Genomic DNA, 15,814 nt, shown 5'->3' with positions numbered 1-15,814 from the left:
AGAGCCGGTTCACATTGCCGCGACTTGTCAGCCTGACAAGTCACACTCCCTCGCGGTCCATTGACCGCTTCAGGACCCGTTCTAATAGGAGCAACACAAGTCGGAGCGGAGCCGCCTCCTTTACCCGGGAAAAGTGCCAAAAGACTTCCTGTCTGTAAGAAGACAGCACTGAGGCAGGTTGATAGAAACTTCTGTGCATCAGGTGGTGAGCCTTGTGGTCTCTCTCTCTCTCTCTCTCTGTGGGGTCCAAAAGCAGGTAACACTGAGGGGCGCTGGGGGAATTGCAAAAAAAAAGAAAGAAGTTTTTTTCTTTGCAATTTTTTTTTTTGTTCGCTGGCAAGTGTCTTGTATAACCATGGACCCTGCCACACATGTATCCCCACCTGATCCCCTCGAGGTGGCCGCAGGACCCTCCAGTACCCCACTGGTTATTGATGCATTATCAGCAGTTTTGGAGTCTTTGGTATCCCGGGTGGAGGTAGCCTGTCAGGTACGGGGGTCAAGAAAGCGACCCCCGCCTACCCCTATTTCATCTGATACTTCAGATACAGATTCTGAGCTGGTCAGGTCCCTCTGCTGGGGCTGTTGTCTCAGGTAATGTCTCCTCAGACAGTGAGGAGGACGTATCTGCCTCCGCCATAGCACAAGAAGAAGCGCTGGTGGACGCACTAGTTGTGTCTGTCCGGGAAACCTTAAGACTTGAGGTTACACCGGCAGAAGTAGCTGAGACTGAAATTTCTTTTTGGTACTAGTTAGCCTACCAAAATGGAGAAGGATTTTCCTTTGCCCAAATGGGGTCGTCTGAAACTTACCCCTGCTATTTCCAAACGCATGGCTAGGCGCTATCCGTTTGAGGAATCCCTCCTTAAAAAATGGACGGTACCACCAGTGGTGGACTCACCGATTTCCAGATAAAGCCACTGTTATCCCGTTGGAGCACGCTCCGTCCTTTAGGGATCCGGTGGATCGAAGAGTGAAAGCGGAATCCCGCTTCATTTTTTCCCTGATAGGGTCAACCTTTAGGCCAGTGGTTGCCATTGGTTTAATTTCAAGAATGGGTTGGCTAATCTCCCCTTTCAAGGGGATCGCCGGTTTGGGTGAGATTATAAAGGATCTCACTGGGGGGCAAGAGCACTCTCTTGCTAAGACAGCCTGATGCGCCCCACCCATCTCTGGGATGGGGGGACGGCTTCACTGGTTTCCAGATCCATGGTTTTCCTGAATCCCGGACAAAGGGGTTCAAGAGGTCACACGGTCGGGATACAAGATCGAGTATTCTATCACTTCTACCGGTGCGATTCTTCCCTCCCAACATTCGTATGCTACAGGGAGCTGTAGTTCCCGTTCCTTGGATAGTACGTTTTCAGGGGTTCTATTCGAACCTGTTCACAATGCCCAGGAAAGAGGGCAAGGTGCGTCCAAGTTCTGGACTTGGGAAAGATGGAGTCCATCCGAACAGTGGTGGCCTCCCTGCATCAGGGGGATTTCCTGGCGTCCATAGACATTTAGGATGCCTATCTTCATATCCCCATCTTCGCAGGACATCAGCGTTTTCTTTGCTTTTCCCAAAGATCATCCCTGGTTCCCACCAGGAGACTGAACTATCTGGGCCTAATTTTGGATAGATCCTTGGCAAGGTGTTTCTCCTTGCGGAGAAACTCCAGAAGGTTCAGTCAACGATTCGGATGTTGCTGTCCGTCAACTGGCTGGGACTGATGGTGGCCTCCTTAGAGGCAGTATCGTTCGCCCAGTCTCATACCCGAATTCTCCAAGAGGAGATTCTTCTCAAATGGAATCGGAATCTCGATCCTCTGGACAATCGGATCCGGTTGAACGAGCGGACCAGGGAGTCTCTGATCTGGTGGCTTCGGTCTCCGATGCTCAACCAAGGATAGTCATTCCTTCCGATAGTATCCAGGTTACCAATAAAGGTATCAGAACTGAGAGCAATCAGACTTTGTCTGATTTACTGGACCGAGCAGCTCCAGGGCAGCCCGGTTCGGGTTCCAATCGAATAATGCCACGGTCGTGGCTTATGTCAATCACCAAAGGGGCACCTAGAGTGTCCTGGTGGCCATTGAAATGACCAGCATCTTTCGTTGGACGGAACGGTTTCTTCCGGCTTTCTCCGCAGTATTCATTCCGGGGGTGGGAAATCGGCAGGCAGATTATCTCAGCCGTCAGATTCTGGATCAAGGGGTATGGCCTCTTCATCCAGAGGTATTTCACTAGTTGTCCCTTCATTGGGGCACCCGGATGTGGATCTGTTGGCGTCTCGGCTCAACAGGAAAGTGCGGAGGTTTGTAGCTCGCGCTCGCGCCCGCGATCCTCTAGCGGACTCAGCAGACGTGCTGATCGCCCCGTGGGGGCAGTATCAGCTACGGTATGCCTTCCATCCTCTCAAGTTACTGCGGGAACTTCTTCGCAGGATAGAGGTGGAGGGAATTCCAGTTATCCTGGTAACTCCGGACTGACCTCGTCGAGCCTGGTACGCCGACTTGGTGAGGCTAGTCGCGGACGCTCCTTGGAGACTTCCTCTCAGGGAGGATCTGTGGTCTCAGGGACCGATCTTCCATCTTGCTTTACAATCGCTGGCTTAATGGCCTGGCCATTGAGACCCAGGTACTGAAGGACAAGGGATTGTCAGCTTCAGTTATTCCTACTCTAATTAAAGCAAGGAAAGCGACTTCCAGCACATGGAAGTCTTATATTGCGTGGTGTGAATCTCTTGGATTTCCTCCACGTACTTATTCGGTGACCCGAATCTTGGCCTTTCGGCAACAGGGGGTTGAGCAGAAACTGTCCTTGAGCACTATCAAGGGTCAGGTTTCAGCGTTAGCAATCTTCTTTCAGTGTTGTCGGTTCTTCAGAAACCTCCCTTTGAAGATATCAGGGAGATTCCCTTGCTTACGTTATCCCAGAAGGTGGCCTTCTTGGTGGCCATTACTTCTGCACGCAGGGTGTCAGAACTGGCCGCATTCTCTTGTAGTTCCCCATATCTGGTGGTTCACGGGGATAAGGTGGTTCTTCGTTCGAATTCATCCTTCCTTCCTAAAGTGGTTTCAGAGTTTCATCTGAATGAGAATATTGTGTTACCTTCCCTGTGTCCTAAGCCTAGCCATCCTTGGGAGTTTGCATTACACTCCTTGGATGTGGTTCGGACAATCAGGGTACACTTGACTACTACGAACTCGTCTCGTAAAATGGATTCACTTTTTGTGATTACGGATGGCCCCAGAAAGGGGTTGCCTGTTTCTGCCACGACCATCTCTGGATGGATCAGACAGACGGTGGTACAGGCTTATTCTATTAAGGGGCGGGATCCCCCGTTCCCTGTTAAGGCGCACTCTACTCGGGCGCTTAGTGTTTCCTGGACCTTCCGATATAAGGCGTCAGTGGTCCAGGTTTTCAAGGCGACTACTTGATCGTCGGTTCATACCCTTACAAAATTTTATAAAGTTGATGTGATGGCATCGTCGGATGCCTCTTTTGGCCGCAAGGTTCTGCAGGCCGCAATTTGAGGAGATCGTTGGTCTACCTCGAGGGTTTTCCTGTTGGGAGTCTCATCCTTTTGACTGATGAGCCTTTAAGACTTCTAGTCGGCACCGGTTGGGCCTTCTAGATTGGATTTTGATTTCTGTTATCCCACCCCTCATTTGTGGCACTGCTTTGGGACGTCCCAATGTGTTATTAATCAAGAGGACTGCGTCTGTCAATGAGCGACAGAGAAAAAGGGATTTTTGTAAAATCTTACCGTAAAATCCTTTTCTCTTAAGCTCATTGACAGACACAGTACCCGCCCCTCTACTTTTGAGTTGGGATGGGTTAAATTCTCTGACACTGCTTTGTGACATAACTGACATCCTGTAGCAGGAAGTGAGAGGATATACCCTCTGGGACTGCCCCTAAGGTGTGGCCAGAACGTTTTCCTTCCGTCTAGTGTCCTACTCCTGTAGAGGGCAGTATAACCCAATGTGTTATTAATCAAGAGGACTGCGTCTGTCAATGAGCTTAAGAGAAAAGGATTTTACAGTAAGATTTTACAAAAATCCCATTTTTTTTTTTTTACTTTCATGCATGTAAAAAAAAAAACCTTCAGCCTTTACCACTTTAACGTCTGCAAACTGGAAAAATGTTCCTGCTCATACAGGCAACTTGAAATTGAACAAAAAGATGAGACCCATTAAAACTGAAAGTGGTATTAAAACCAAAAGTAAACATTTATTATATTGCAGGTTACCATTTCTTATATTTGGTGGCTGCATTCATTTTCTTTTTTTTCTTTCTTCTATTTTCATCTGATAATCCAACCAGTAAGTCTGTTGTTTTATCAAACGAACAAGCTCTCCAGCAGAATGTATCAGTTGCGTAGATGAGAAAAACCATTTACCACTGACAGGGGTGTTTACAATAATCAGTTTTTATTTATTCATGTAACACCTTTATACCAAAAGGAAAAAAAATGTTTGTTGTGACCGCTTATAAAGTGTTAGCTGGAGTTTGGCCCCAATTGGTAAGTGTATTTAAATCTGCTAGTCCATCTAACACTCCCTTCTCTCAGACTGACAGTACTGCTGTCCAAAGGTGCCCCCTGTGCTCATTCATCCAGAGTGGGGACACTAATACAGGAGGCGTGGTACTGGCCAGATCACCAAGGAAAAATAGAGCAAAAAGCATGAAAAAAGAAAACCGATGCAGCGATCAATTCTAATGATTGATAAGCTGCAATATATTACATTTTTGGTTTATTTTCGCTTGAACACGAGGATAATAAAAACCTTTACCCTTACAGCGGGTCCCCATTTCATGCTAGCAGTAGTGTCTTCTGCCCCCCTGAAAAGTGATCCATAATAGATTGCTTTCAGAGGATGATGGTGATATGGCTGCCTCCTGGTGTCTTTCTTTTTGTACTCCAGAATGGCAATCTTGCATTGTGGAACTGCGCTGCAACTGAGAGCCAAGCATTTTGCTAACAGTTTCAGTGAGGTCCCATTTACTTACATAGGAGAGTTTTGACAGGCGTTGCCTCCAGTCTCTGTGTGCCAACTTAGGAGTTGATCTTATTTGCCTTCAGTTCCTTTATCTGTGAACTGGAGGTAATTCTTTTTGAGTTTGGTGTAGTAATACCATCACTTTGTAAAAGTGACGCTACTTAGAACTACCTGAATCTGACGCATGTGTCAGTAGCTACCACAATAGGTGGCAGGGATTTGTGAATCTGATGAAGGCCATATTAGAGGGCTATTCTTCCAGAAAAGTGTCAGTAGGACTTCATTGAATTCCCCAAAATTGTTCCTGCTCAGGAAAATCCTCCCCCTAGCCAGAATAAAGCATGTCTGATGTCTTTCTAAGGAGATATTTAGCTAAAATGTTATATGAAAATCATCTTTAGTCTAACCTCTAGTCACGAACAGTCCCTTTCCCTCATGCTGGGTGGCCAGTCATGTTTCCACCCCCTGTAGTTTTCTACAGGTAGTCTGTAGTAAGTGGGCCTTCTGGGTCACCCCCCCCCCCCATACCGCACTGTGATTATGTTACTTCTCTTTTACCTTGTAATATCTGGGTTTTCAAATTAAAAGTTTATTTATATCCCCTGTGGCTGCTAAGAATTATATTTAGCTGAAAACTAAAGGGAAATACCCTGTGCCAATACCGATATTGGTGCTGATACAGAGTATTTTCACAAGTACTCACACTCGTGAAAATGCTCCTAACACTGAAACCGATACTTTGTGGTGCAATTTGCGTCAATAAAAAATGAATAGGGGCAAATTGCATTTCAAAGAATTGCATGCGATTTGAACAGGAGTGCGGTGCAATTCCTGTCCGAATTGCATGCAGTTTCCCGCACCGCTCCTGTGTGAACAAAAGCTTGTCATAGTGAAGCTCACCCAGGAAGGGTGGGGGAAACCTCCCTGCATGACAAGTACCACCAGGCTCCCATCTGCGGCTGTGGCTCCTCCCGCTTCTCCCAAGGCTTTGCCCCCCCCCCCCCCCCCGCGGCTCTCTTCCCCCAGCCTCCAGCCTTTCAAGCCATCTCGCCATCTCTTTCTAGTGCTGACATTCCAGACTACAGAGATTCTAAGTGGTCAGCACCATCACATGGATACCTTTCTATGATCTCAATAGGGAAAAATATAATGCTGGATATCTATACTGATATGGAGCAGATAATGTGTTATAGAACAAAAGGATGCCACATCGTTTGATGGAAATGAAAATTATCAACCTACAGAGGGCTGAACTCAAAGACACCCCGAAAATCAAAGTGAAAAAATGATGCAGCAGGCTAGTCCATTTTGCTGAAATTTCATTGCAAGTCCAAGGATTTTATTTCCTAAGGATGTCCAGCCTGTAAAGGTCTGTGCGTCCCTTCACCCTCATGAAATCTGTTTCGGATTGTTTGGTCATTGACATTCACACCAGTGGCCTGCTGGTGGTCATTTTGTAGGGCTCCGGCAGTTCTCATCCCTTTCCTTCTTGCACAGAGGAGCAGATACCGGTCCTGCTGATGTGTTAAGGACATTCTATGGCCCGTCCAGTTCTCCTAGAGTTACTAGAATGTCTCCTGGAATCTCCTCCATGCTCTTGAGTCTGTGCTGGGAGACACAGCAAACATTCTGGTAATGGCACGTATTGATGTGCCATGCTGGAGGAGTTGGACTGCCTGTGCATCCTCTAATAGGGTCCAGGTATCCCCTCATGTAGTAGTGACACTGACCCTAGCCAAATGCAAAACTAGTGAAAAACAGTTAGAAAAGATGGGGAAAAAATGTCAGTGGCCTCCACCTGAAAAACCATTCCTGTTTTGGAGATCGTCTCATTGTTGCCCATCTAGTGCACTTGTTCATTTAAATAACACCAAAGCAGCTGAAACTGATTAACAACCCCCGCTGCTACTTAACTGAACAGATCAATATCCCAAAAGTGTTCCTTTAGTTTTTTTTGAGCAGTGTGTATATTTAACTAAATCAAAGTGAGGGGTGTACTCACTTTTGTGAGATACTGTAAATCTTTATGGACTGGCACTGAAATATAGACTCACTTTGATAATATATATATATATATATATATATATATATATATATATATATTTGTGTATATAATAGTAGTTGTATTTATTTTGACCGCATATTATTTTTATGATCACTGATGAACTTGATATGATAATCTATGCATTGTGTTGAAGGAGAGCGCTGCACCCTTGAAGGTAGTAACCTCCAGCATAATTTGGAAATTTGTAAACATCCCTTCTCTGATCTCATTTGTTAGGTATTGTAGTTTTATAGAAAACAGAAAAAGAAGGAAATGCTGGTAATCTCATGGAATGGCCCAAAATGGGTTTCCTGCCTATGAGTGGAAAGAAAAAAAAAAAAAGGAAGGGGACAAGAAGTAGGGTATCAGGGAGGAAGGAGGGATGGGTACTCCCCCTCTGCTTCACCATGCCATGTTTTGCATCCAGAGTGGAAGAGGACACAAGCTGACCCATCGATTGGGAAACGAAAACTGTCTAATCTTTATAGAAGACATACTGTATGGTGTCCAGATCTGCCACCTGCTCTGTTTGTCACATTTGCCATTATCATCAAAAGTAAAAGTAAGCATAAATTCCAAAATTTTTGTTGACACCAGAAGAGTAAAATAAAAGTCCATATGCAGCGCTAAAAGAGGAACCAATGAAAGTCCATAATCCATAGAAAAGGATGACATCCCATCACCAGCATCCGTGTGACAATGTTAGCACACAACACTACAGTGTCCAACAGAGGCTGCTAACCAGAGCCCCATGGATCTAGGCCAGTGATGACGAGCCTTGGCACCCCAGATGTTTTGGAACTACATTTCCCATGATGCTCAACAACACTGCAAAATGCATTGATCCCTGATCTAGAGCATGTAGATGGATAATCAGCTTTGTTCAGATGAGGGATCACCAGACTCTACTCCACTTCTCTGTACAGATACCACTAGTGCCTTGAAGATAGCGCCTAAGCACTCATAGATGGAGATACCACCATCAAAGAAAACACCTAAGAGGCATATAGTGAAGGTCCCTATGTACAGCATAGGAGTTTATTAGAAAGGTACTTAGAAGAATAAAAGATTCACAATCGTCAAATTGAGCATAAAAAGTGGCTAAGTGGCTGAGCGTCCCGGCTAACGCGTTTCATCCAATCAGATTTCGTTAGACCAGAAGAGTAATAGAGGGGAAAAATTACCGTGGGGACACTAGTTCAGATGATACCCCAGAATTTCTTCTTTTTGGATTCCTCTCACTTGCTGTTTTGGCTTTTAGAGATGAAGTGAAGGGATATCTCTCCAATAGGACACAGATTGGAAAAAAACTGAAAGGGGGGTTATAGCTCTGATGACCCAAACTTAATTTTCTGAAGCTCAATCCACTTTCAGAATGCTCCTTAGACAGCAATAGGCAGGTGGTGAGGAGGCATAGTATCCCCTCCTCAGCGACCTGTTTTAGCCCCCTAATTACCAGACAACTGCGCATGCTGTGCGCGGTTGCAGCATGGCCCGATTCACTGGACAGGTACCACCGAGCGTGAAGTGAAGTAAAATTCATGCCACAGTCACAGAGCAGTGTGGCCGCAGCATGTGTGCAGCAACAGGGGAACAGTTGAGGCGTGATAAAAATGTGGATTAGCCGCAAGGCTGATCTAACACTAACCTATCTAGTCCTGTAAAGAAGAAATCAGTATACTTAACATTTTTGAAGCAGATCCGACCCGATCCCACACTGAGCTCTCAGCCTCGGCTTCGCTGTGGAGACGGGTGCAAAGGACACATCAGACAACGGAAGCCCCATAGTAATTCTATGGGTGACGTCACTCCCCATTAATTTCACAGCTGTTGTCGGAGATTAGATCGGATCGGCTTCAAAAAAGTATGTATACTGATTTCCTCTTTACCGGGATAGAGAGGTTAGTGTTAGATCGTAGAGGTCTATAGATGCAGGGATTTTAGTTTTAGGGTGGACTTAAACTTTAATTATTATTATACAGGATTTATATAGCACCAACTGTTTGTGCAGCGCTTTAGAACATTTTAATGCGGTCTTTCGTCATGTACAGTATGGCAGCATCCTGTTTACTACCACTATGTCGTGCTTTCATTCAGACCCTTGAGAGCAGACAAGGATCATGGTAGATATTTGACAGTTTTTCATGTGAAGTCTCTGTCCACTTGAAAGGATTGCCCCAGCTCTTCCAAACAGCTGCCACCCGCTTATATGACGTGTATCATTTAAGACATGCCTTGCAGGCAGATAGTTCAATTATAGCCTCACACACCCTGACTATTAAGAGGAGCGCCGTGACCTTGCCATTAGAGCATGCTTTGATTTCCTGTGCTGTGTTGTTTTGTTTTTTCTACCCCTCCTCTGAAAAAAAAATGGCAAGTATCGGGATAAAGTCTTTGATGTGTATATTTTTAACAGAAACTCCAAGGTGCTTTATTAGGGAAAAACATCCTATGCACTTTACACTTGTATAAGAAACTGGACTGTACCATCAATGAGTTTCTGACATGAAAGATAGACTTAATTCGCCAAACATTCATTTCACACCTGGAGATTAGGATTCTTGAAACAAATTCCTAGGATTTCGATCAGGGAACATCTTTTGACTTAAAATATAATTGTTTTCCATTAAATCCTTTCTTCTATAAATGGGAATAGAGAAAACATGTCTTTAAATTGTGTGTGTGTGTGTGTGTGTATGTATATATATATATATATATATATATATATATATATATATATATATATATATATATATATATATACAGTAATTCACAAAAGTGAGTACACCCCTCAAATTTGTAAATATTTAATTCTATCTTTAATGTGACAACACTGAAGAAATGACACTTTGGGGGAGATTTACTAAAACTGGAGCACTCCAAATCTGGTGCAGCTGTACATGGTAGCAAATCCGCTTCTAACCTCAGCTTGTTCAATTAAGCTTTGACAATAAAGCCTGACAGCTGATTGGTTACTGATTGGTCACAAGGTTTTGCACGCTCCAGTTTTAGTAAATCTCCCCCTTTGCTACAATGTAAAGTAGTGAGTGTACAGCTTGTATAACACTGGAAATTTGCTGTCCCCTCAAAATAACTCAACAGCCATTAATGTCTAAACCGCTGGCAACAAAAGTGAGTACACCCCTAAGTGACAATATCCAAATTGGGCCGAATTAGCCATTTTCCCTCCCCGGTGTCATGTGACTCCTTAGTGTGAATGGGGAGCAGGTGTGTTAAATTTGGTGTTATCGCTCTCACTCTCTCATACTGGTCACTGGAAGTTCAACATGTTACCTCATGGCAAAGAACTCTGAGGATCTAAAAAAAAGAATTGTTGCTCTACATAAATATGCCTTAGGCTAGAAGAAGATTGCCAAGACCCTAAAATTGAGCTGCAGCATGGTGGCCAAGACCATATAGCGGTTCAACAGGAGAGGTTCCACTCAGAACAGGTCTCACCATTGTCGACCAAAGAAGTTGAGTGCATGTCCTCAGCATAATATCCAGAGGTTGTCTTCAGGAAATAGATGTATGAGTGCTGCCAGCATTGCTGCAGAGGTTGAAGGGTTGGGGGGGGGGCTCAGCCTGTCAGTGCTCAGACCATACACCGCACACTGCATCAAATTGGTCTGCATGGCTGTTGTCCAAGAAGCAACCCTCTTCTAAAGATGATGAACAAGAAAGCCTGCAGTTTGCTGAAGACAAGAAGGCTAAGAACATGGATTACTGGAACCATGTCCTGTGGTCTGATCAGACCAAGATAAACTTATTTGGTTCAGATGGTGTCAAACGTGTGTGATGGCAACCAGGCGAGGAGTACAAAGGCAAGTGTGTCTTGTCTACAGTCAAGCATGGTGGTGGGAGTGTCAAGGCTAGAGGCTGCATAAATGCTCTGCACTGGGGTGCTTTATTGAGTGAACCATGAATGCCAACATGTACTGTGACACTGAAGCAGAGCATGATTTTTTTTCTCTTCCTCTGGTTAACTGCAGGTTTTGGGTTTTCGAAATAAAAGGTTTTTAGTTTTTGATTTTTGGTTGAACTTGATGGACACTTGGTGTGTCTCATTTCAACCTAAGGCCGGCCATAGTTGGAACCAATTTATTTCCTGCAAACAACACAAACAGTGTACACAGGGGAATACCTCCGGCCGAGCCAGGAGAACACAGTGATTATTTCTAGCTGCTATAACAGTCACTAGTGGTAATCACATATAAAATCTAGCAGGCTGGTTGTACCTAAGTTCGATCATCTTGGGTACTTACGGCTTGCCCATACACTGTTCGAATCTCGGTTGGTTTCTGCTTAACTGGCTGAGATTTGAACCGTCTATGGCCAGCTTAACTGTACGATAGAACACACCATTAAATTATTTAGAACAATTTGAGTTTATCTCAGGTGTCACCTAAAGCCTGTATACCCATTAACAAAGGCATCTAAATAATGATGAAAGGCATAGAATTATTTTTTGAAAAATGTTTTGTTCATACAGTATGTATGAATTTTACAGGTCACTGGATAGATCAGATCCTAGGTTTAATGTAGAAACAAAAAATGCCATTCCTAGCAATGAATAATCTTACGAATACTTGATTGACTTGTCAAAATAACAGTTTGAGAAATATGTATGTATGTTCAGAGGTCAAGCAAAACTGTTGTCCCCTGCAGGCATTTGTGAGTCTACTAGTAACTTTGCAGTTACATCACACCTTTCATGCTGTTTAGGTGTAAATATCTCCCCAGAGGGGTCTTGGGTCATATGAAGGCTAATTTGGTGGTCAGCATAAGAGTGACGGGGGTTCTTTTGGTTAGCACAGCATTTTCCAAGGATATCACAACTGATCCTGCCAGTTTGTTGAATAGCACAATGTTAGAAAGGAAAGTTGGGCAGAGGATATGTTGAGGAAGATTCAGCTGTGTTTTAAAGTAGAACTCTAAATTTTAATTTTGATTAGAGTGGAGAAGAAATAAATCTCTCAGGTATTATGACACTTAGGGGGAGATTTACTGAAACTGGTGCACACAAAAGCGCGACTTTGATGCAACTTTGATTCTACACTCTCTGGGTCAAAAAGCGCATCAAAGTAGTGCAGACACCATTTCAAAGTTGCTATGACTTTAAGTTGCACTGATTTGAATGGGTGCCATTGAACAGAATGGGTTGCAACTTGTAATAGGACTTTGATGTCCAAAGACGCATGACAAGTCGCACAAGTGTGAATGGAGCTTCAGCCCCTGTTCACATCGGGGCGATTTGATATGTCAATTTGCATGCCTATTGCCGGAAATGGCACCATCTGAATTTGTGGTGCCGCATCGATTTCCAAAAGTAGTTCCTGCACTACTTTTGCTGATTTCGGGGGTGATTTCAAAAGACATCTGTGCACGAACCTGCACAGAAGTCTTTTAAATTGCCCCCGAACTCGCAATGAAATGTGGGTTTAAAATCGTGTTCAGCTGAACTTGCACGATTTCAAACCCGCCTCCAGAGTGAACGAGGACTTATTGTCAAAGCTGATGACCAATAATACTGGTGGTGAGCTTAAAAGGTAACTCCACTTTCGTGGGGAAAAAAAAATAGCAAGAAAAAACAATATAGCGTATACAATTGCGACACAAATCATATTGTAATTGAATGTTATTTAAAAATACCTTTCCTTTTCAATCTGTAGCTGTTGTAATTTTCTGAAAATGCAATACAATATGGATACCTGGAGCTGTTCTGTACACAGAATGGGTACTGACCACACCCCAGAAACATCATTTCCTGCTTGTGTGATTGGCTCACCAATTTTCCCAGAATTCTGCCTAAGATACAAGTCAGATTTCTGGCATCCCCTGCAACAAAAGTCATTTTTGGTGAGATACTCCCGTCAGGAGCACGTCTAAAGGTATGAAGGCCCAGCAGATTTCCTCATTAGAGCCCTGCAGCTGCCCCAGCTGACAGATAATGATGAAACGACTCCCATTTGATCCACTCAGCACAGAGGAACAAACAGGGATTTCTTCAGAATAACAAAAGATCGGAATCTGCAACAAAGTTTGTTAGAATCCTTGTAATGTACAGAGATCACCCAGAGGGAAATGTTTTTTTCTCAACAAAAGTGGAGTTACGCTTTAATTGAACAAGCTGACATTAGAAGCTAAATCTCCCCCATATTCTCTTGATTGGGAAGATTTCCCCTCACTTCCTGGCCTGGTTTCTCTATAAGAAGTAAAGGAACAGGGGTAGGCAGCAACAAGAACCTAATTAATATACTAACCGTTCACCATTCTGTCTAAAGCAAAAAAAGAAATAAAAAATGGCAGGAGTTCAACCTAAAGTGGCACAGTTGTTCTTGTAATTCCCTAATTCTCCCTTCGAGAAATATTTTTAGGCATAGCAAATTATTGTCACGCTCATAAGGGTGTCACAGCATTGTCTGATGCCATCAATAATTTAGCTGGTAAGCAGCTGTATGTCTTGGGGGATGCAAATAGAACCAGCTACCTTATTAGCAAAATAAGATATAGCTTTGGTACATGTGAATTGTCCATTCTAATTATAACTTATGATACAGATTGCGCTTTATAACTGGCAGCAAGATGTCAGCTTATGTACATTTTATTTTCTGTCAGTTAGGTATTTAGTGTCCCTCACATTGTCACATTCTTAAAATAATTGCAGATGCACTCTGCTAGGTACTCCAGGTCTGTTCACCTTAATTTCTCTTGTTTTGTGTCCTGCATACACCTTCAGTAATTACTTTCCCTAGGCTGTTTTATTGAAGTGGTTGTAAACCTCAGACATGAAATATGAAAAAAGCATATCTCTCTATTGTATTTACTTGTCTCTAGAGCACTACATGTAATTTCTATCTGCTGCTTTGTTCCTCTGCTATCAGCATTTATCACTTCTCACAAGTTTTCCTGACACCAAGAGGAAAAAAGGTGACAGGGTAGGGATCTCCAGCCAATCGACAGCCTCAGCTCTGTTCCTGTGTGCTGTGTGAAGAGGTGTGTGTCTCTTTCCTCCAATCAGCTCTGAGCACTCCTCACTGAACTCTGCAGAGAGTAATTTCAGCTCTCCGTTGCCTTTTTCTGACAGTCAGATGTGCTTTATAAATTCTGCACTTTTAACGTATGTGGAGAATACTGCAGATAAACAAGTACACCTTGTTGTTTCACCTCTGTGTATCACCTGACGATTTTCACTTCACTGGATATATGGAGTGTACAATCACTTTAAAGGATCACATCACATAGGGTGTCTATAAAAGTCCTAATTCTGCCCACACTGTGGCAGCCAGATGACTGACATGTGGACCTGGCTTTTTAAAGTGGACCTCCACTCAGGTTTTTTTACTTTCTTACTTCCCAATCCCCCCCTCCACAGCACACGATAATATATACCTTTTAAACAATACGTTTTTTTTTTAAGGTATTGTTAAGGCAGAAGGTTTTTTTATCTTAATACATTCTATGCATTAAGATAACAAAAACCTTCTGTGTACAGCAGCCCCCCCCTAATACTTACCTGATCCTGTCTTTATCCAGCAATGTTGCAGGAGTGTCTAAACTGCCTGGGACTCCCCTCGTCATTGGCTGAGACAGCAGCGTGGAGCGATTGTCTCCCACTGCTGTCAATCAAAATCATCAGCCAATCGGGAGAAAGATGAGGCAAGGCCGGGTTGTGGCTCTGTGTCTGAATGGACACACAGAGCTGTGACTCGGCCTGGGTGCCCCCATAGCAAGCTGCTTGCTGTGGGGACACTAAACAGGAGGGAGGGACCTGAGAACAGGAGGATCCAGGCTGCTCTGTGAAAAACCAACTACATAGAGCAGGTAAGTATAACATGTTTGTTGTTTCAAAGAGAAACAAACTTTACAATCACTTTAGTATTGCAGTGGTTTTACCCCCCCCCCCCCCCCCCCAGCCAATGTGCTGCCTAGGTAAAAATAATATACAGGATGCTTTTGTAGTCTTCTGTGATACCAACCTCATATATCCCAAGAAGCTGCAGGAATCTTCCCCACGGCTCAGGAAGATGCATATGTGTCATCAGGGAGCTGGTTGTACAATAAGAACTGGGAAGAGAAAGCTCTCTCCCGAGGATGTAAAGGGCAAAGAGGGAGGAAGGTGTTTAGCAGCGAAGTGGCAGATCAGAACAGAACTTTGATGGATTTGCTAGGTGTTGCCAAGTATGTTTGTTTGGCGATATGCATAATAATAGGTAAGAGGAGATGTAAAAACATGTACATGGGTGTTGAAGATCCTCTTTAAGTTTCCATATATAGCGCAGAAATTATAAACGAAAAATGTTGTGCTGTCTATAATCAATCATGTGTATTAAACATATCAAAAGTTAATTATATGTGAATAAAATAAGTTATATGTGATGAATATGCCATTTATTAATGACAGACGTGTTAAACATATAAAATCATTTAAAAAAATATTAATAGTCAATATTCTTAGTACAAGATATGCATTAAATTGGAAAGAAACAAAAGAAAGTCCAATAAGGTGCTGTGAGTGACAGTCCAAAAGTGCATACATAACGTCCTTAATGATGCAAGTGTTCACCACCAAGTGCTCCCCTTCCAGATGAGTATAATCAGCCTCTTACCAGATACTTAGACCTCAGTCAGGTCTATTATCGCCTTAGTGAGCTTCACCCCTCACTCTAGGTGTATATGCCAGTCTCCCTCTGGTAATAGCATTTAAGTGCCAATCAGATGCTCGGGCGGAATCGCATACAACAGGATAATGAGAAGGGAACTCTCATTGCACAACGTC

At 43.5% G+C, this 15,814-nt stretch overlaps 1 protein-coding gene across 1 annotated transcript in view; it reads left to right on the top strand.

The window, feature by feature from the left end:
* Positions 1-15,814, top strand: part of UBE2G2 (ubiquitin conjugating enzyme E2 G2) — a 105,614-nt gene that overhangs the window by 74,765 nt on the left and 15,035 nt on the right. The gene's annotated exons all lie outside the window — the stretch shown is intronic.

The sequence above is a fragment of the Pelophylax lessonae genome (assembly GCF_965119305.1).
Source record: "Pelophylax lessonae genome assembly, chromosome: 6".
Taxonomy (NCBI): Eukaryota; Metazoa; Chordata; class Amphibia; order Anura; family Ranidae; genus Pelophylax; species Pelophylax lessonae.
Note: the sequence above shows the minus strand (reverse complement) of the source record. Positions and strands in the feature narration are given on the sequence as shown.